This window comes from Lolium perenne, chromosome 2 (assembly GCF_019359855.2).
Source record: "Lolium perenne isolate Kyuss_39 chromosome 2, Kyuss_2.0, whole genome shotgun sequence".
Taxonomy (NCBI): domain Eukaryota; kingdom Viridiplantae; phylum Streptophyta; class Magnoliopsida; order Poales; family Poaceae; genus Lolium; species Lolium perenne.
In genome coordinates, this window is record NC_067245.2 from 323,686,169 (window position 1) to 323,708,267 (window position 22,099).

The window sequence follows — 22,099 nt, forward strand, 5'->3', positions numbered from 1 at the left end:
CTCTCATTGTTTGCCCCCTCGAGGAAGCAGAGGGCCTCACAGATGAATTAGACTTGGTCGAAATCCGGTAGATCTTGTGTAATTGTACTAGAGTCGATGGCTGCGCATCGGCTTCGTTTCTTAGTTCTAAAGTCGATGTCCTTGCATCGGCTGTATATCATGAATTTTTTTTTACTGGCCGATTTTTCTATCGGCCCCCAACATTTCACTGCACACATGCTCATCTGCACATGTTCACCTCACATGTTCACCTGATTAGGTGCCCCCCGAGCCGAATCTGTCAGGGAACTGCAGATATCGGCTCTGTAGTTAACCAAGGCACATGTATTTGCACGTCGGCTCTGGTAGGACCAATGCTGATTCTTCCTAACTCATCAGCCGACGTAAAACCGCTGCCCAGTAGATCAATGTCGAACACAAGCAGAACATGTGGTGAGGATAAATTTTGGCCGATTGCTGGAATCGGCCTCCATATTAATCGAAGCGCTCAATGAAGGTTTTGTAATGTTCCTTCATAGATCTTTGGGGCCGATCCCAAGGATCGGCCTCGCCACGTTTGCTCATCGGTTTGTTCTTGCTACACGGTCAGGCCAGTGGATAAGACCAGCCTAACCCTGCCCTTCGTCACGTCGATGCGCTCGCAGTCGTCCAAATTGATACCTGAGAGTGGCTCTTGGCCTGCTGTTTCCCAAGCGTTCATGCCAGCCGTTGAAATCTCAGCCGAGTCATCGGCCTGGATGACCTCTACCTCATCTCCATCCCACTGTATTACGCATTGGTGCATTGTGGAGGGAATGCAACAATTGGTGTGGATCCAATCTCTTCCTAGCAGAACAGCATAGGTGCTCTTGCTATCGACGATGAAGAACGTCGTAGGGATAGTTTTCCTCCCTACGGTCAGATCCACGTTCAGAACACCTTGTGCGTCAGACGCTTGGCCGTTGAAATCGCTCAATGTCACGTTGGTCTTGATCAGATCCGAGCTAGAGCGTCCCAACCGACGTAGCATAGAGTATGGCATAATGTTGACTCCCGCTCCGGTGTCCACCAGCATCTTGTTGACAGGCCTCCCATCGATATAACCTCGCAAGTACAGGGCCTTCAGATGTCTGTAGCTTCTTTCTCGTGGCTTCTCAAAGATAACTGGCCGTGGGCCGCAGTCAAGTTGTGCCACAGGTGCCTCGTCTAATCCTGGAGCACTGAACTCCGTAGGAAGGATGAATACCATGTTTGTGCCAGCCGATGTCTCATCATCGGCTTTCCTTTGCTTGGGGCGCCACTCCATTTTTCGTGGTCGACCCTCTTCATCCAGGGTTCACTGAATTTTCGCGGCCAGATCAGGTCGCGCCTTCCTTAGCGTGTGCAGGTATAACCTTTCGGCTTCCTCCAAGCCGCGCAGTCGCTGAACCCTACGTTTTTGGGAACGGCTGAGTCCATCAGGGCACCACCTTGGCCGGTGGTACCTGTCTTCCTCTTCTTCTCCCTCGTCTTCCAAATCCTCGAGATATTCCATCCGAGGGGACTCAGCGTGTTTGCTTCGAGGTGGGAGAGGCCCTAGACGTTTGAACACAGACACGTTAGCTGCATCCTTCCTCTTCTGTCTACATTCTGGGCAGTTGCCGATTGTAGGCAATTGGCTCATTCCTGAATCCCAGCAGTGTCTGAGGAAGGGTCAGTCCCAGTGCCTATCCTCGTCGTCTTGCTCCCTCGATTCTTCCTTGGCAAGGCGCTCGTACTCCTCCTCATCGCGATCATGCCGACGATGTCTCCTGGCGTCCCTAGCCAGACGGTCTCTATCATCATCGTCGCTGGATCGTCGGCGTTGGCTATATTGACTCACATACTTGTTGAGGAGGTGATCAGAGAGAGGTCGCTGATATCTTATGTTCTTCACTTCTCCCTCTGTGACGTAGCGCTTGCCATCGTGACGGAGCCGATCGCATGGAGCGGCTTCCTCTGTGTCCTTGCTACGAGAGCAGCTGCCCTCGTCTCCATCCTTGCCAGAGTGGTGTCCATGTCTTACCATGTTGATGCTGAACGAGGATCCTGGCTAGCAACCTTCAAGGTAAGTGCACTCCACCATGTTAACGGCGGGGAAGGGGTGGGTGTCGACCTTCATGGCGTACTGGTTGAAAATCAGACGTCCTTGTTCTATCGCCATTTGGATCTGCAGACGCCACACCCTGCAGTCGTTGGTGGCATGGGAGAGCAAGTTATGCCATTTGCAGTATGGCTTTCCGTTCAGCTCCTGTACCGTGGGGATTTTGAGGCCTTCGGGTATCTTCAACTGCTTTTCCTTGAGTAGGAGGTCGAAGATTTGCTCCGTTTTAGTCACGTCAAAATCGAACCCTCTGGGCGGACCTGGTGGCTTTACCCATTTGCAGGACACGGGGGTTGCCCCCCGAGTCCATTCAGCCACTGCTACCTCTTGATCTCCCGCAGAGCCTTCGTCTTCATCTGCCTCAACCAGGACTACCGCCCGCTTGAATTTGTCCTGGTACAAGTCCGGGTGGCGCTGTTCATATGCCGACAGTTTCTGAACCATGTGCGCCAGTGAAGGGTAGTCTGCTTGGGAGGCCATGTCCTTGATTGGTGATGCAAGGCCCACCACTGCCAACTCGACTGCTTCTTTCTCAGTCACACGAGCCGAGTAACATCGGTTCCTCAGATTTCTGAAGCGCTGGATGTATTCTGCCACGGTTTCTCCACGCTTCTGACGTATTTGAGCTAGATCGGCAATGCCGGCCTCGGAAGCTTCTGAGTGAAACTGCATGTGGAACTGTTCCTCCAACTGCTTCCAAGTCCGGATCGAGTCCGGTGGCAACGAAGTATACCACCCGAAAGCCGATCCCGTGAGGGACTGTGCGAAGAACCTCACGCGTAGTGGATCCGATGCTGAGGCCGTTCCTAGTTGTGCCAAATATCGGCTCACATGCTCGATGGAGCTGGAACCATCTGATCCATTGAATTTGGAGAAATCAGGGAGCCGATATTTGGGTGGTAGCGGGACCAACTCGTACTCGTCGGGGTACGGCTTGGAATGGTCTCTCAGGATCGTATTGATTTGATCCGCGGTGCTGGCTGCAGGAGTCGAACTCTGAAGATTCGCCGGAGTGGCATACTTAGCCAGCCATGCTTGCTTTTCCAGCTCTGAGCCAACTGCAGGAGCTGAGCTCTGGAGGTTCGTCGGAGTGGCATACTTAGCTAGCCACGTCTGCTTCTCAAGATCTGTCGCTGACGTTCCTCCTGCCTTTCCAGAAGTCCCTGCTGTCGCGGCCTGGTTTGTGAGCGCCCAGTTACCGCAGTCTGGCACATATGTGCACATGTACCCGTGAGGGATCTCCTTAGGCGCCTCATGCAAGAACTGGCAGTCACTAGGGTCACCACCGATCTTGTAGACGACGAATGCCGGTGAATTCGGCACTTCTGGTGCTGCCAACGCAAATGGCAGCGGTGGACGGGACTGGAGTGGCATCTCTCCTTGGTATGTCCCGAGAGCTGGTCCTGACGGAGAGTACTGGTGCCTCATGATCTCCTGGATCACCCGAAGAGCGACACGCTCCAAAGTGTTCACCAGGTTCTCAGAGTGGCGGTGCAGCGAGTGAGCCACCATGTAGTTAATCTCCTGACGCAGGGACCTGGTGCGTTCCTCTGACGGGGCGGACAGGTCTATTCCATCGAGCGCACCATCAGGCGAGAACCCTTTCCACCTGATGCCATGTGAACGGGTTCTGTGAAAAGAGCCGATGAGGTCGGCTTCGAGGATCGCTTTGACCTCGTCATACTTCTTCTTGAGCTCGTCGGTCAGATCCTCGTACGTGACTGGGGTGCCGTCCGCCATCTCAGATGTAGATGGCGATGTGGTTGATGTCGAAGATTGTCCTTCGTATCATATACTGTCAACAATGATAGTCAACAATGTCGCGGAATATGAGGCAGTGCGTAAGGGAATGGAGTTGTTATTGGAAGCCAGAGCAGAAGCAGTAGAGCTTTTTGGAGACTCCAAGTTGGTGATTAACCAGCTCACGGATGAATATAAGTGCGAGAGTGAATCGCTTTTCCCATATTGGGTGGAATGCCGTGAGTTGATGACACGGTTTCGGTACATCAACTTTAATTGGATCCCAAGATCCCAAAACACTGAGGCCAACAATCTCGCGCAAATGGCGTTAGGCTATATAGACATATCTGACGGGTCAGAAGTTCAGGTGCAGTTCCTGGAACAAGATGATTGGAGAGCCGAAATCTTCAATTACTTAAAAGATTCGGCTCGGGGGGCACCTAAACGGATAAGGTACAAAGCCATGAAGTATGTCCTCATAGGAGACGACATGTTCTACAGGACGTTGGAAGGGTTACTACTCAAATGCCTAGGACCAACTGAGTCTAATCGGCTCTTACATGAGGTGCATGAAGGCGCCTGTGGAACTCATCAGTCGGCTCATAAGATGAAGTGGCTAATAAGGTGATCAGGGTTTTATTGGCCCACCATGCTTGAAGATTGCTTCAATTACTACAAGGGGTGCCAAGCATGCCAGATGTTCGGGAAGATTCAGATGGTACCCGCATCAGCAATGAACCCTATCATCAAGCCTTGGCCGTTTCGAGGGTGGGGCATGGATATGATCAGCAAAATCCATCCGGCGTCGAGTAAAAAACATGAAGGATTTTGGTTATCACAGATTACTTCACCAAGTGGGTGGAAGCCGTCCCTATGAAGAAGGTGAAATCAGAAGATGTGATCAAGTTTGTGAAAGAACACGTCATTCATAGGTTCGGAATTCCCCAAACTATCACGACCGATGGAGGTTCGGTCTTTGTTTCTAAAGAATTCAGAAAGTTCTGCGATGACATGGGGATTAAACTGATCCGATCATCTCCATACTACAAGCCAATGGGCAAGCTGAAGCGTCCAATCAGAGCTTGATCAAGCTGATCAAGAGAAAAATTGACGAGAATCCTAGGGATTGGCATGAAAAGTTATCAGAAGCTTTGTGGGCCTACCGCATGTCGTGCCATGGAGCTATAAAAACTTCGCCGTACCAGCTCGTCTATGGACAGGAAGCCGTATTACCTTGGGAGATTACGGCTGGATCAAGACGTGTCACGTTTCAGAATGATCTGACAGCTGAAGAATATGCAGCTTTGATGAGTGACACTATTGAGGACGCAACAGAACTTAGGCTTTGGTCATTGGAGAAGATTAAGGAGAACAAAGCCAGGGTAGCTCGTGCCTACAATAAGAAGGTTAGACCAAAGGAGTTTCAAGTTGGTGATCTAGTATGGGAAGCTGTGTTGCCGTTAGGAACTAGGGACAAGGCATATGGCAAATGGTCTCCTAATTGGCACGGTCCGTACAAAGTCGTCCAGGCCTTGAAGGGTAACGCATACATGCTGGAACAGTTGGACGGCGTGAAGTTCCCAGTAGCCGTCAATGGTCAACACCTCAAGAAGTATTTCCCAAGCATGTGGGATGATGGGCAGTAAGGTATGGAAGCCGATTTTAAATCGGCCAGTAAAAAAAAATCACAGCCGATGCGCAGACATCGACTTGAGAAAACATGCGGAGACAACAGTATGCGAGTACAGCCGATGCACAGGCATCGACTTCAGAATAATAAAGCCGATACATTGCTATCGACTCTAGAGGAAGAAGCTCAAATTAGCAGGTTAACAGGATCGGTTCAGGCCAGAAATCATGATATTTGGGATGAATCTCCTAGTGGGGTGCTGAGGAGTTCAATCTGATGGTTTGGACGTGGTTTGGACGTGATTTAGACCTGTTGGACCGCGTGTTTAGGCGACGGCTTGGCCTCAGATCGCGTTTATACTGCGAGCCGATGTCCTGCTATTGGCTCTCTATACGACGACTTCGTTCGACGATCGGCAAAGTTGACAAGGAAGCGAAATTAATTGAGGAATATTTTCTTCATTAATAGAGGGATTTCTTACAAAGAAAGAGCCGATTGCTCAGAGAAGAAGAGGACAAAAGCCGACTACTACTACTAGTCCCTAATCTAAGGGCCGTTGCTGCCCTCGTCGTCGCTGCCGCCGGCGCAGCTGCTGATAGGCTCCTCATCGGAACTCCCGTAGCCTTCTACGGGAGCCTCATCTTCCTCATCGTTGTCATCGCTGTCGTTGTCCCACCAGGTGCGAAGGCGCTTCGTTGGTGGGTAACCTTCGAGGGAGTCGTCGTTGTCCTCCTCCGCCTCTTCCTCGGAGGAGGTGAAATCGTCCCAGGAGAAGCGGTCGTCCTCGCTCTCCGCCTCCTCTTCCCCTTCGACGAGGAATTGAAGGTCGCCCTCTCCGTCGGTCAAGGATTTGTCATCCTCGGACCAGACGAAGGAATCGTGTTCCTCCTTGTCCCACGTCGTTGGGGCGAGAATGTCGTGCGCCGCCAACGAGCCCCACTCCGGCGTCGGCTCGCGAGATAAGGAAGAGTCGGAGAAGACCGACGAGGCGGAGGAGGAAGAAGAGGAGGACATGGCTACGGGAGATTGGGGGTTTTTTGGGTGCCGATGGCCGGAACAGGGCAAAGGGATGAAGTGGCAAACTGCTCAGAGCGGTTAAATAAAGGGGATATAGTAGAGATTCAATGCCACAGCAGTTTCCGAGGAGGCGGTGCCCAAAGACAACGGTCAAATCACGCGGAATAGTTGAGAAGGCAGGGCATCATGATGAAGGTTGCTGCGACGGTTCTACTCTGCCACGACATGACCCGACGAAGAAAAACAGAGTGATTTTGGAATTATCAATTCCAAAACCAGGGGGGCATGTGTTATCACCAGAATTTGACCGAGTCAGAGGTGGGCCGCGAATCAAGATGGGCTTAAAGATTATACATGGAAGAATATACATTAATCGGCCTTATGTGCAAAGTTTGGGCTAGTTTGCCCGTGTATCTGTAACATAGTAGATTACGTGTCGGTTAGTTAGAGTTTGCCTCGTGCACGGTTGGGATTATTCCCACGTTAGAAAGTCTACGGACTATAAATATGTATCTAGGGTTTATGGAATAAACAACAATCATCGTTCACCACAAATCAATCTAGGCGCATCGCCAACTCCTTCGTCTCGAGGGTTTCTTCCGGGTAAACATCATGCTGCCTAGATCGCATCTTACGATCTAGGCAGTACAAGTTTATTCGTTGCCATGCGTTGCTCGTACTGAAGCCTTTTTTATGGCGAGCAACGTAGTTATCTTAGATGTGTTAGGGTTAGCATTGTTCTTCGTATCATATGCTGTCGTAGTGCAACCCTTAGACATCTGGCCGCCCTTACACCTATCTTAGGTGTAGGGGCGGCACCCCGCTTGATCATTATTTAGTAGATCCGATCCGTTACGGTTGCTCCTTGTTCTTCAAGGATTAGTTTAATATCTGCAATAGTTAGGCCTTACAAAGGGTTGGAGGATCCAGCGACGCGTAGGGTGTAGTTTGCTAGCCCTAGACAGGATGTTCCGGGGATCAACCTCGTGTTGGTTTTTAGGCCTTGTCTAGGATCGGCTTACGATCACCGTACGTGACCGCGAGGCCCAATCGTGAGTAGGATGATCCGATTATGCGGTGAAAACCCTAAATCGTCGTAGGTCGCTTTAGCTTTATCTTGATCAAGCAGGACCACCATATGTTCGTACACCTCGTACGAATCATGGGTGGATCGGCTCTTTGAGCCGATTCACAGGATAACCTGAGAGCCGATCAAGGCTCGTATTTAATGTTTACGTGTATGCCATGCAGGAAACTAAGCGAGGAATCTCCATCACCTTCCTGACCAGGTATAGGTCAGGTGGCACGCCCTTGCACCAGCATCGGACGTGCGTGCCGGAGGCTTTGCGGGCTGTCGGGGAGATGATCCCCGGTATGGCAAAGTCCTCGAGTGGACGACCGCGCAGCATTTCGCGGATCCAGAAAAGATGCCACGGTTCAAAAGATGTGAAGAAAAGAAGAAAGGAGAAGAAGAGTCGCGCACTGGGCCGACTTCCGGCTCCCGCGGCCTGCTCCGGCTGCGCTTGGGCCGGCTTCCGCCTAGCCTGCCTGGGCCACAGGCGGCTCGCCCCTTGACCGGCTGGGCCTCCCCGGGCGCTGGGCCGCCTCCGGCTGGGGCCGCTCTTGGCCCGTCCGGCTCCCGGCTCCTCGGGCCGCGTCCGGCCGGCCGCCTCAGGCCGTCGCTTGTTCGGCTCTGGCCTCCGGGTGGCGCACGAGGCCAGCGTCAGCCGGCTCGCATCAGGCCACGATCGCCTCCTCCTGTACGTACCAGCTGCCCCATGCATGCATGCATGGCCGGCCGGCTCCAGCTGCTCACGTACAGGTGCTGGCCAGCTTCAATCCTCCCAGCTGCTCTAGCATCCAGCTTCAAGACCAAGTGCGTGGCCAGCTTCACGTTGCATGGTGCTGACCGGCTTCCACGTACGAGGTCTAGCATCGGATCCTCCTGCCAGGACAACGATCAGCGACAAGACACAGGCAAGGCATCGTGCTAGTCTACCTACAGGCTATCGATAGCTCACTGTGGTGCAATAGTAGTACTGTAGTGTACAGTTGATGAGACCCCAGTAGTCATATCATGTACAGTGCATGTGGGCCATCCCTTGTCCCCTGGGTGCCACTATATAAGACACACCAGGGGGAGCCCTTCAGGCTCGTTCCCTCGAAGGGCCAACGCTGCCCTCTCTCTCACTCGGCTCAGATACGAGCAGCCGGCCAGGCTCTCTCCAAGCCGGCCCGGCTCCCTCTTAGCTCACAGTAGCTTCTTCCTCCTCAGGACAAACAGCTCAAGGAGCAACTATGTAACACCATATACTGTCATATACATCAGACATGCAGGAGTAGGGGTTTTACCTCCACCGCGAGGGCCTTGAACCTGGGTACATCACCGCGTGCTGTGTACCAATCCCGCATCCGGATACCGTCGACGCCCATACAGGAACCACCTCTCTTTAGCTACCCTGTAGCATATGCCGTGACGATACCACGACATTTGGCGCCCACCGTGGGGCCTGCAGTGGCGCCGGCCGGAGTTCGTCCGGACGGGACCCTTCCTCATCATCATCACCGCCGCAGCCTTCAACGCTGCCGGCATCGCCGTCCTCTTCGGGCACGTCCTCACCGCCGCGGCCTTCAACGCCGCGAGCTTCTTCACCATCCTTGCGGTCGCCGGGCTCGACGCCGCGGCCACCTTCTCCACCAACGCCGCCGCGGGCTGCGCCCCCGCCGCGTGCTCTTCATCTTCACCAACACCGGTCTCCGGCTCCGCGTTCGCCCGCACCATTCCTGCGCCGTCGCTGTCGGCTGCGCCCGCGCCCTCAAGCCCGGCGCCGCCCACGTCGACCTCCGGCTCACCGCGCCGTCTCGGGCGCTGTCCCAGGAGCGCGCACAGCGTCAAGCAGCAGCGCCGCCGAGCGCGCAAACGCGAACCAGCACGCTTGCGTGAGCAGAGCAGCGCGCGCATGCAGCAGGCGCCATGCAGCGGCGACGACCACGTCCGCAATAGCCGGCTGTTGGAGCTAAGTCTCTCGGTTCCCTCTATCTTCTACCTCACATAAGCAAAGCTAGAGTAGAGCGGCAGCTAACTTTACGCATGCATCGCTCCATATCAAACTAAAAGAGTCACAGTATATTATTTCCTGTACTCTCACGGCTGCTGTTTCTCTCTACTATAGCAAGCAAGCAACAACGAGCTTGGCCAAGCAGCAGCACACACGCGCGTACGCGCAGCGCCAGCAGGAAACCAGGAGACGGCCGCGATAGCACTCGCTCCGCCCTGAGCCGGCCGACCGCGCAGCAAGAGCACAACAGCAGCGAATGCGCCTGGCGGCCAGCGACCACCTCACCAACGGCCATCACCAGCTCCGGCTTCCGCTTCAGGCTCGCATGCCTGGCCACGCCACGGCCGGCTCCATCGCCAACACCTCCGGCTGCTGCGCGCCTGCGCCCCGTCCGGCTTCGCCGCGACCATCTCCGCCTACCGCGCGCGCGCGCAACGCCTCGTCCGGCTCCAGCTGCGATGCGCCGGTTGCTCCGGCTGCGACGCCGCCGCGTCTGCGCCCTGCCGGCTCGCGCCATGGCCGGCTCACAGTCCAGGCATGCGTGAACTCCGTCCGGCGGCGCCCAGCTCCAGCGCCATTCCTCGTCCGCGCGCTGCGCACCCTGCCGTGGTCGACTCCGGCTACCACTGCGCCTCTACCGGCTGCGCGCACCATCAACGGCTCCCGGGCTGCACCGCAGCGCCGGGTCCTCTCCAAGCAGCAGCGCCGCGCCCCTTTGCCGGCTCGCGCCGTGGCCGGCTCACCGCCGCGTCATGCGGCTGCGCCACCGCCAACCTTGCCAACTCTTCCGCCGGCTCTGCGCCGCGCCATCCGCCGCCCGCGCCTCGCCATGGCCGGCTCCTACGCCACCCGTCTCCGCGTCGGCTGCACCATCTCCGGCTGCTCCATGCAGCGCCTCGGCCGGCTTCGCCTCCAACCGCGGGTCGAGCGCCTTCAATAGCGCCGGCACCCACCGCTCGCGCCGCACGCAACTGCCGGCTCGACGGCCGCACCCACGCCGCCGGCCGCGCCTCCGCTACTCTCCGACCGCGGCGCCCGCACCTGGTCCTGCTCCCATCGACCACAGCTGGCTAGGCCTCCAGCCAAATACGAGTCCTATGCGAGAAAATAGGTGGATAAAAGTCAAAAGAGCTGGGGCCGGCTCAGGGATTGTGCCGCCTGAAGTAAAGAAGGCAAAAGGCAAAAAGAAAAAAAAAAGGTTTGCCGGCCAAAAGAGAAAAATAAGTTGCCGGCTGAAAAAAAAAAAAAAATGTTGCCGGCTGAAAATACCTCGCCGGCTAAAAAAAAAAAAAAAAAAAAGAATATCTATCCGGCTAAAACATGCCGCCTACTGAATCCGCTCGATGTTCGATCGATCGAGCCGGCTGCGCCGGTGCCGGCTGGGCGGGCTGTCCTTAACCCGGCTGGGGCTGGGTCTGTTTGGTTGGTCGCTCGACTCCGCTCGTACCGGTTCCGCCTGTCCAGGCCGGCTGGGAATGGGATGAGTGGAGCCTGCACCGACTGAACCAGCCCGAGCGCGTTTGGTCGCCCGTCCGGCTGAACCTGAGCAGCCGGAATCTGCATCGACTCGTACATCTGCAACGCGTTTGGTAGCTTGGCCGGCTGGAGTCAAGCCGGCTGAGGCCATCAGCCATCGACACTTCCCCACGCGCGCGAATCGGCCATCCTGAGAGACACTCGGGGGCTGTCCCCTCTCACACCGGCTGCGCCTCCGCACCTCTTTCGGCTGCGCCTTCACCGCCACCGGCCGCGCCTTCGCCCTCTTCCGGCCGCGCTTGCACCGACTCGCCTGCCGGCTGCGCCCCTCAGCGCCACCCGCAGCGCGTTTGATGGCTTGGCCGGCCGGAGCCAAGCCGGCTGAGGCCACCAGCCACTCCCTCGCCTCTACGGCTTCCACAACTCGTCATCACTATCGAGATCAACCCTACATCGAAAACAAAATGTAAGTATCGTTGAGTAACTCTCCGCACCGCTGCTCAGCTGGGTAACCCGAGTTACACTCGGGGGCTACCCCCTCTTCCGCCGCACTTCGCTGCTTAACCCCGGACCGACTCAACTCGTCCCGGGGGCTCGCCGGCTGGTCCACGATGCTCTATCCCACAGACAGCTTAGTAGTGTGTACGGTACCAAAGGCCCACTCTTCGACTCAGCTGTTGTCCGCAACCCGGCTTCATGGCTAGCAAGAGCAAAAGCTGGAGGTCGCCTCACATGAACCGCGTCCAAAGAGAGACCACCTTGGGCATCCCGGCCTTCGCCGATGTAGCTCGAATGAGTCCGCCCCTCAAAGTCTAAGTACTGTGCGCTCCACTTTGCGGCCCACTCTTGACCTAGCTACAGACCGCAACCCGGCTGTATGGCTGGCAAGAGAAAAAGCCAAAGAGCGGGGGGGACATGAAAATGACTCCAGGGGGCTCGGACGAAACCGAGCCAACATCCCTCTACATAAAGCTAGCACTGCTAAGGCTGCACATATTATATGTCTTTACTGACTAACTTTGTCTCTTATATGACTATCTCCGATGGACTACATCGAGTTGGCGGACCCCAAGGTCCACCTTCCGGGTGCTCTTCAGCACGAGCCGGCGGACACCGAGTCCACCTTGCCAGCGGCCCAGAGCCTTCGAGCTGGCGGTCCTCAGCGACCACTTCCGGGTGCTCTTCAGCACGAGCCGGCGGACACCGAGTCCACCTTGCCAGCGGCCCAGAGCCTTCGAGCTGGCGGTCCTCAGCGACCACTTCCGGGTGCTCTTCAGCACGAGCCGGCGGACACCGCGTCCACCTTACCAGCGGCCCAGAGCCTTCGAGCTGGCGGTCCTCAGCGACCACTTCCGGGTGCTCTTCAGCACGAGCCGGCGGACACCGAGTCCTTCGCCGCTTCGTCCGGCTGCGCCTTCGCGTCTCGTCCGGCTGCGCCTCGTCCGGCTGCGCCTTCGTCGTCTCGTCCGGCTGCGCCTTGTCCGGCTGCGCCTTCGCCGCCTCGTCCGGCTGCGCCTTCGCCGCCTCGTCCAGCGGCGCCTTGTCCGGCTGCGCCTTCGCGCCTTGTCCGGCTGCGACTTCGTCGCCTCGCCCGGCTGCGACCGTCGCCTCGTCCGGCTGCACCCTCGCCGCCTTGTCCGGCTGCGCCTTCGCCGCCTCGTCCGGCTGCGCCTTCGCCGTCTCATCCGGCCGCGCCTTCGCCGCCTCGTCCGGCTGCGACCGTCGCCTTGTCCGGCTGCGCCTTCGCCGCCTCGTCCGGCTGCTCCTTCGCCGTCTCATCCGGCTGCGCCTTCGCCGCCTCGTCCGGCGGCGCCTCATCCGGCTGCGCCTTCGGCGCCTCGCCCGGCTGCGCCTCGTCCGGCTGCGACCGTCGCCTCGTCCGGCTGCGCCTTCGCCGCCTCGCCCGGCTGCGCCTTCGCTCCTTGTCCGGCTGCGACCGTCGCCTTGTCCGGCTGCGCCTTCGCCGCCTCGTCCGGCTGCGCCTTCGCAGCCTCATCCGGCTGCGCCTTCGCCGCCTCGTCCGGCTGCCCCTTCGCGCCTTGTCCGGCTGCGACTTCGCTGCCTCGTCCGGCTGCGCCTTCACCGCCTCGCCGGCTATCGCCCGGCTGCGCCTTCGTCACCTCGTCCGGCTGCGCCTTCGCCGTCTCGTCCGGCTGCGCCTTCGCGCCTTGTCCGGCTGCGACTTCATCGCCTCGCCCAGCTGCACCCTCGCTGCCTCGTCCGACTGCGGCGTCGCCGCCTCGCCCGGCTGCGCCGTCGCGCCTCGTCCGGCTGCGCCTTCGTCGCCTCGTCCGGCTGCGCCTTCGCCGCCTCGTCCGGCGGTGCCTCGTCCGGCTGCGACTTCGTCGCCTCGTCCGGCTGCGCCTTCACCGCCTCGCCCGGCTATCGCCCGGCTGCGCCCTCGCCACCTCGTTCGGCTGCGCCTTCGCCTCCATCATCCGGCTGCGCCTTCGCCGCCTCGCCCGGCTGCGCCCTCGCCGCCTCGCCCGGCTGCGCCTTTGCCGCCTTACGCATGGTTGAGATCAGCCTTGGCGACTACGTGCCTCTCACCCACGCCACGCCATGGTCTACATCGACACCACCATCATCATCTACATCAACAACATCGAGTTTGGGACCCTCCCCGCGACTCGACTGCTCTTCGAGTCCCACGTAGGCTCGGGGGCTAATGTCGGGGAGATGATCCCCGGTATGGCAAAGTCCTCGAGTGGACGACCGCGCAGCATTTCGCGGATCCAGAAAAGATGCCACGGTTCAAAAGATGTGAAGAAAAGAAGAAAGGAGAAGAAGAGTCGCGCACTGGGCCGACTTCCGGCTCCCGCGGCCTGCTCCGGCTGCGCTTGGGCCGGCTTCCGCCTAGCCTGCCTGGGCCACAGGCGGCTCGCCCCTTGACCGGCTGGGCCTCCCCGGGCGCTGGGCCGCCTCCGGCTGGGGCCGCTCTTGGCCCGTCCGGCTCCCAGCTCCTCTGGGCCGCGTCCGGCTTCGGCCGCCTCAGGCCGTCGCTTGTTCGGCTCTGGCCTCCGGGTGGCGCACGAGGCCAGCGTCAGCCGGCTCGCATCAGGCCACGATCGCCTCCTCCTGTACGTACCAGCTGCCCCATGCATGCATGCATGGCCGGCCGGCTCCAGCTGCTCACGTACAGGTGCTGGCCAGCTTCAATCCTCCCAGCTGCTCTAGCATCCAGCTTCAAGACCAAGTGCGTGGCCAGCTTCACGTTGCATGGTGCTGACCGGCTTCCACGTACGAGGTCTAGCATCGGATCCTCCTGCCAAGACAACGATCAGCGACAAGACACAGGCAAGGCATCGTGCTAGTCTACCTACAGGCTATCGATAGCTCACTGTGGTGCAATAGTAGTACTGTAGTGTACAGTTGATGAGACCCCAGTAGTCATATCATGTACAGTGCATGTGGGCCATCCCTTGTCCCCTAGGTGCCACTATATAAGACACACCAGGGGGAGCCCTTCAGGCTCGTTCCCTCGAAGGGCCAACGCTGCCCTCTCTCTCACTCGGCTCAGATACGAGCAGCCGGCCAGGCTCTCTCCAAGCCGGCCCGGCTCCCTCTTAGCTCACAGTAGCTTCTTCCTCCTCAGGACAAACAGCTCAAGGAGCAACTATGTAACACCATATACTGTCATATACATCAGACATGCAGGAGTAGGGGTTTTACCTCCACCGCGAGGGCCTTGAACCTGGGTACATCACCGCGTGCTGTGTACCAATCCCGCATCCGGATACCGTCGACGCCCATACAGGAAACCACCTCTCTTTAGCTACCCTGTAGCATATGCCGTGACGATACCACGACACGGGCCGTCGCTCGGAGGGACCAGGGCCAGCCGCAGCCCTAAGTTGTTCCCGGCTCTACTGTGTTGCCCGTCGCTGCTCGCCGGTGGGTTTCTGACCGCAACACATTCTTGTGTTATCACCAGAATTTGACCGAGTCAGAGGTGGGCCGCGATCAAGATGGACTTGAAGAATATACTTGGAAGAAATACGTGAATCGGCCTGTTATGCAAAGTTTGGGCTAGTGTGCCCGTGTATCTGTAACATAATAGATTACGTGTCGGTTAGTTAGAGTTTGCCTCGTGCACGGTTGGGATTATTCCCACGTTAGAAAGTCTACGGACTATAAATATGTATCTAGGGTTTATGGAATAAACAACAATCATCGTTCACCACAAATCAATCTAGGCGCATCGCCAACTCCTTCGTCTCGAGGGTTTCTTCCGGGTAAGCATCATGCTGCCTAGATCGCATCTTGCGATCTAGGCAGTACGAGTTTATTCGTTGCCATGCGTTGCTCGTACTGAAGCCTTTTTGATGGCGAGCAACGTAGTTATCTTAGATGTGTTAGGGTTAGCATTGTTCTTCGTATCATATGATGTCGTAGTGCAACCCTTAGACATCTGGCCGCCCTTACACCTATCTTAGGTGTAGGGGCGGCACCCCGCTTGTTCATTATTTAGTAGATCCGATCCGTTACGGTTGCTCCTTGTTCTTCAAGGATTAGTTTAATATCTGCAATAGTTAGGCCTTACAAAGGGTTGGAGGATCCAGCGACGCGTAGGGTGTAGTTTGCTAGCCCTAGACAGGATGTTCCGGGGATCAACCTCGTGTTGGTTTTTAGGCCTTGTCTAGGATCGGCTTACGATCACCGTACGTGACCGCGAGGCCCAATCGTGAGTAGGATGATCCGATTATGCGGTGAAAACCCTAAATCGTCGTAGATCGTTTTAGCTTTATCTTGATCAAGCAGGACCACCATATATTCGTAGACCTCGTACGAATCATGGGTGGATCGGCTCTTTGAGCCGATTCACAGGATAACCTGAGAGCCGATCGAGGCTCGTATTTAATGTTTACGTGTATGCCATGCAGGAAACTAAGCGAGGCATCTCCATCACCTTCCTGACCAGGTATAGGTCAGGTGGCACACCCTTGCACCAGCATCGGACGTGCGTGCCGGAGGCTTTGCGGGCCGTCGCTCGGAGGGACTAGGGCCAGCCGCAGCCCTAAGTTGTTCCCGGCTCTACTGTGTTGCCCGTCTCTGCTCGCCGGTGGGTTTCTGACCGCAACACATTCTGGCACGCCCGGTGGGACCATCTTCGACATCAACCACATCGCCATCTACATCTGAGATGGCGGACGGCACTCCAGTCACGTACGAGGATCTGACCGAGGAGCTCAAGAAGAAGTATGACGATGTCAAAACGATCCTCGAAGCCGACCTCATCGGCTCTTTTCGCAGAACCCGCTCACATGGTATTCACTGAACGGCTTGGGCCTCTCCCATCCAAGAACAAGCAAGCTGACTCCTCCCGGGAAGAAGACCTCGAGGGGATAAAAGATAACTGTGAAAGAGAAGAGGACAGATGCCACCGGCCAAGGTGGTGCCCGGATGGACTCAGCCGTTCCCAAAGACGTAGGGTTCAGCGACGGCGTGGTTTAGAGGAAGCTGAAAGTTAATACCTGCACGCGCTAAGGAAGACGCGGCCTGATCTGGCCACAAAAGTTCGACGAACCCTGGATGAGGAGGGTCGACCACAAAGGGGAGTATGGCGCCCCGAACGAAGGAAAGCCGGTGATGAGACATCGGCTGACACAACGAGATGTAAGCCTCTTTTGAGCAATACAATCAAAATAGGGGCCAATTCCAGCAATCGCCCCGTATTATCCTTGCCATACGCTTCGCCTGCGTTCAGCGTCGATCTAACAGGTGACGGAAGGCTGGGGTATGGGTTTACATCGGCTTGCGAGTTTAGGGAAATCGGCATTAGTCCTGACTGCAGAGCCGATGTTCAGGTATAATCCTACCGATAACCGCAGAGCCGGTATCTACAGTAACCTGACAGATTCGGCTCGGGGGGGCACATGATCAGGTAGACAGACGCATGGGCAATAAAATATTAGGAGCCGATGGAAATCGGCCAGTAAAAAAAAAATGTAGCAAGTACAGCCGAAGCAGAGTCATCGACTTTAGAAGATCAAGTTCAGCGAAACATTTGTCTCTGAAGGCCCTACTGAAGAAACGCGCCGAGGGCGTGAAGGGCGTCAACACGGATGCGATCTACCTCGGCGATCTCAGCCTCGTCGTCCTCGTCTTTACCCGTCACCAGCTGACTGCTCAGGGTACGAATTTCAGCCAGATCGGTCTTCAGATCGGCTGTGAGGCCTTTTGCTTCATCTTGAGAACGGGCAATAAGGGATTCCTTGTCTTGGATAAGCTGCTGGGTCACCCTGACCCTCTCTTCAAGGCTCTCCAGCTCCTTGCGCAGGGTCTCGAGTTCGGCACGATTGGCAGAAGTGTCCGTCTTGGCGTCCAAAGCAGCCTTCTTCTCGTTGAGCCATTGACACTTTTCCGCAATATCGGCTCTCAATGGAAGCTGGGTGTGGCGAAGAGTAATCCTTTGTCGAGCCGATTGCACCCTTGACTTGAAGACCGACAGAGTAACAGCTGGCCAGAGCTTCACTTGCAGTGTCATAGGGAGATGGGGCTGGATATCTTCGAGGGTGCCTTTGACTTCCTCGGAATTTTCAATCAGGGTCTCAATTGAGGAAGAGAGCAAATCCTTGAGACGCTGGAGTGGACCATGGACCGTGCTAGGACTTGGCTCTCCACTTGCCTTGGAAGTAGTTGGTGCGATGGATTCTGGATCGAACGTCAGCAAGCTCGAGAGGTCACAACCCTGACAGGGCAAACAAAGCGAGTTTAGCATACAACGAAGAAAGTGATAGAGCCAAGGAAAGGGGCTATACCTCTCCCAAGGTAGGAGGAGCAGCCGATGTAGTGATGATCGGCTTTTCTGTGGACTTGGCTAGGTCAGCCACTTGGTCAGCCGCGATCGTCGAGGTGGCTAGGTCTAGGGTGGCGGACGGCATCAGTACCTCCTCGACGTCTCCGCTAGAGGTTTCTTCGGTCTGCAGGAGGAAGTGGTTAGCCGATCCAAACGACAATGGGTTAGCATGAAGTGTGACCGGGGAGATAATTACATTTGAGACCTCCTGGCTTGATGGAGGAGCTCGTGGGTTTTTACGAGCCCTTTTGACACATCGACGCTTCGTGCGTGACCCCGATTTGGTCGGGGCTTGGGGAGCAGGAGGCTCGGGGATCGACCTTTTCTTAGAAGCCGGCGCTGGTGAAGCCGTCTGGCTCTGGGTGGTGGACCTCTCGGAATTGCCCGAGCTCGAGTCCCCCTGGCTGGATTCTGCGGCCCCGCTGGAGGTTTCTTCGGTGGAAGTCTGTAGAAAAGAATACGAGCATGTTGTAAAAGACTGGGAAAGCGGATAAATGTGGACAGGGCACGAACCAACTTACGTGCAAGCTTTCTTGGGCAGGAGCTTTGTGCTTCAGGGTCTTCCTGGCAGCCACCTTCCTCACTGCCGTCCTCGCCTGAGTCGAGGCTCGGGGGGCAACTGGCCCCGAAGATGCTTTACTCTTGGGAGCCGATTTCGGTGAAATCGGCTGACTCTGCATTATGACTTTCTTTAGGGGTGGTGAGCTCTGGCAGAAGAGAACCACTGGTGCCGGAGGGAGGAATACGAAGGGGGAGCCATCGGCTTGCGTGGGAGCCGGGCCATCTTGTTGCTGCTAGGAGATGGAGTCAGGTCACAGACAATCACCATAAGCTGTTACAAGAAATGTTTAAGTAATGGTACCTGGTCTGCAGGGATGTCATACTCGGCATCAAGTTGTCTCAGCAGCGGTCCTAGAGCCCTTCTGAAGACATGGGTCTTCCACATGGACCACCAAGTCTCGAAACCATCGGTAGTGAAGGAGAAACGGAGGTCGTGGGGAATTGGAATGGCCAAAGCATCAAAGAAGGTATAACACCTTTGGCCAGTAAGGATGTCAGGTAGTTCAGCTCTGCTTGCTGTCAGGTGGTGTAAGAAGAAGTGTGGAGGCACCTGCCTGAGACCAAGCTGTCGGGCTACCACTACCGGTTGGTAACACTCATAACCGGGCTTGATGATCCGGTTCGAGGTACTCATGCCAACAGGGAGGAAGCAAGGACGGATCATGATAGAATACAGATGCTGGGTGCTAGCGTCATCGGTAAAGTCATCCAATCGAAAGGAGATTGGGTTTTCAAAGTTCGCCGATTCAGTATAAGGAAAGAACAGGGGGTTGTCCAAACCTTGGAAGAAAATCTTGAACCATCCTGCTGCTTCCTTAGGGATCAGCCTGCTGCCTGGGAGACCATACAAAGCTTGGCCATAGCTGGTGCATCGGATATCCTTTCCATTAACATCTGGAAAGGTGCAGGTGGTCAAAGGTGGGAAGTCTGGGATCTGGTTCTGAAAGTATAGCTGGGCCCACAACTGAATAAACCACCAGGGGTCGCCAGTTTTAACTGTCTTTTGAGAGAACAGTTTGACAGACATCAGTTGAAGAGATCGATAGACCTCTCCAAGAAACAGTTTGCCTAGGCCAAGTTGGGTGCCTTTAGCAAGTTCATAGGCCAGGGAAAGGTAATTCTTGGTAGGGGCGAGTGATGGGCCACAGAATATGAAGTGCTCTAACCAGAAGTTCAGGAAGGCTGTGTGTTCTCTCTCTGTCACTGGGCCTTTGTTTTTCATATAACGATTGAGATAGGCACCCCAGCTGGTACACTCTTTTTTAGAGGAAAGAGTGAAAGGGACTTTCGGCAGTTTGAATGCAGAAGGGCTTGGGGATGCAATGTCTAGGCCTGTGATCATGGCCACATCTAGCAGGGTTGGTGTCATAGGGCCATGGCCAAACATGAAGCAGTTCAGTGCATCAGACCAGAAGTAGCCGATGGTTTTCAGAATATTTTCATTCTTCTCAAGGGGAGACAATGATAATGACAAGGCATCGGCTATCCCTATGGTTTCCCAGGTGGCATAATGGGTTTTGGATACTCTATTGTACCATGCCACCCAACCCTCAGGAGGATTAGGCTAGGCTCGCAGGCAGTCGGCCCAGGAAGTCAGATCTAAGTTCTGATTCACGAAGGGGATTCTGTTAGCTTCGCATGAAATTAAGAGGGCGGGACTCTCGGAAGAACGAGGACCGAGGCACATAGAGTTTGCGAGAGAAGGATGTGGCAGTAGGATGTCTGAAACCTAAATTAATAGCGGAATAAAACATTAATTCAGGTGTTTGCTATTAATCCTATGTCGATTCGAATGGCGAGAGGAGGTTAAGGATTACCTTTAGACCAGAGACCATGGCGTTGGTATTGGATGATTCCGCCATTGGATGCGCCGTAGAAGTTGGGGGCGGCGCGGTCGAGATCTGGGATGCAGGTGGTCGTGAGTTGAAACTACTCAGGCGGTGATTTGGGGATCTGAGTTTGCTTTCTCAGACGGAGGTCGCAGGTTACCGTTTGGAGGGGCGACTAGGTCGACCTTACTCGTGTTTTTATGGTAGAGACCGGTGCGATGCCATCGGCTCTTTTGGGAGATCGTTTGACTTTGACTATCGGCAAAAAGTTGACTTGAAATACTTCTTCATTAATAAAAGGAGGGTTTTTTACAATGAAGAGCCGATTGCTCAAGGAAAGAGGAAAAAAGAAGAGACGATTGCTCGCGTACTACTGATCCTATGTTACTAATCCTCGCTGCCCTCGTCATCGGCGTCGTAGCTGCCGCCGGCGCTGCTTCCGAAGAACTCCTCGTCACTGCTGCCCCAGCCTTCGACCGGAGCTTCTTCCTTTTCGTCATCATCGTCATCTTCACTGTCCGCCCAAGCACGGAGGCACTTCGCCGGCGGGTACCCAGCGGAGGAGGAGGAATCGTCTTCCTCCTCTTCTTCCTCTACCTCCTCGTCTTCCTCTTCCTCTGTCAACACCCGGATTTTTAAGTCCAGATGCCTATTATGCCATTCATCGCAATCCCAGGAATATTGTTTTTGCGAGACATAATAGATTGATATCACAACACATCATTCATTACATACCATAATCGTCTTACAAATAAAGGATCACATGATCCAGTCTCATTACAATAATAGAAGTTCTATTTATTCATTACATAACACATAGCGGAAGCAAAAGTAGCGTAGTAGTAGTCCATCTATTCCACAGGCAACTGTTGATGTCAGGAGTGATCCTAGTTGTCGTAGACGTCCTGCTGTCCTTCTTCCGGGTTCTGGTACTCGTCTTCATAGTCTGGCCATTTGAATAGCCAGGGACACAGTCATGAGTACTTTAAAGTACTCGCAAACTAATACTAAGGTAAATACTATCAACTATAATAAGGGGGTTCTAAGCTCTAGTTTCATTTGCATAAAGCCAGTTTTATTTCATAAACACGTTAATAATCAAAAACCTTCATTTGCTCAACTAACTCAAGTGGGAACATTAATGTCATTCCCACAACTCAGTTGTGATTCAAAGTCAAAGTCACCTTTCAAACTCAAGTCACCAGTCACCATTCATATTTTTGGAAAAGTTCTGATGACGGAACAGTATGGCCTTTCCAACTGTCCATGACCGCGGACGCGGCTATTCGAATAGGTTTAACTCTGCAGAGGTTGTACACTTGTGCCACAACAATTGCAATAGTCCGTCAGGGGTAACTGACCCTGATTTATCGTACGCAGTATGCGAACTACCAATCCTAACCTTTCATTTACATACTCTAGTATAGGCACCTCTCCCCATGAGCTTGGCCTCCCAGTGAAGACACGCGGTCAACCCGGGAACTGCACAGGGCTTGGGCCGGACATTCACCTCATTTCATGTCGTTTCACATCACTTCACCAGTACGGAGGCAGCCTAGGCATAACCCCTATGACGCTTGTTCAGAGGGAACCCATACTAAAATACATAAGTTTCTAGCTAAGCCTTACCCAGATTCAGGTATTGTGGGGGTACTTGTAAAATTGGAATGGTATCGCATCCGAACCCAACCATCAGTTTTTGTAAAATTCACCAAGTCATTCACCAGTCATATTCACCTTCAAAATCTCTCATTAGAATGACTCATCATTCCAAGGTTTTCAAAGTCATTTCAATTCACAAGTTCCCAACTAGAGTAGTCACTTTTAATATTGAGCACTAGCCACTAGTTATGAGGGGTACTAAGTATCTTGGAGCTTGCTAGGCTA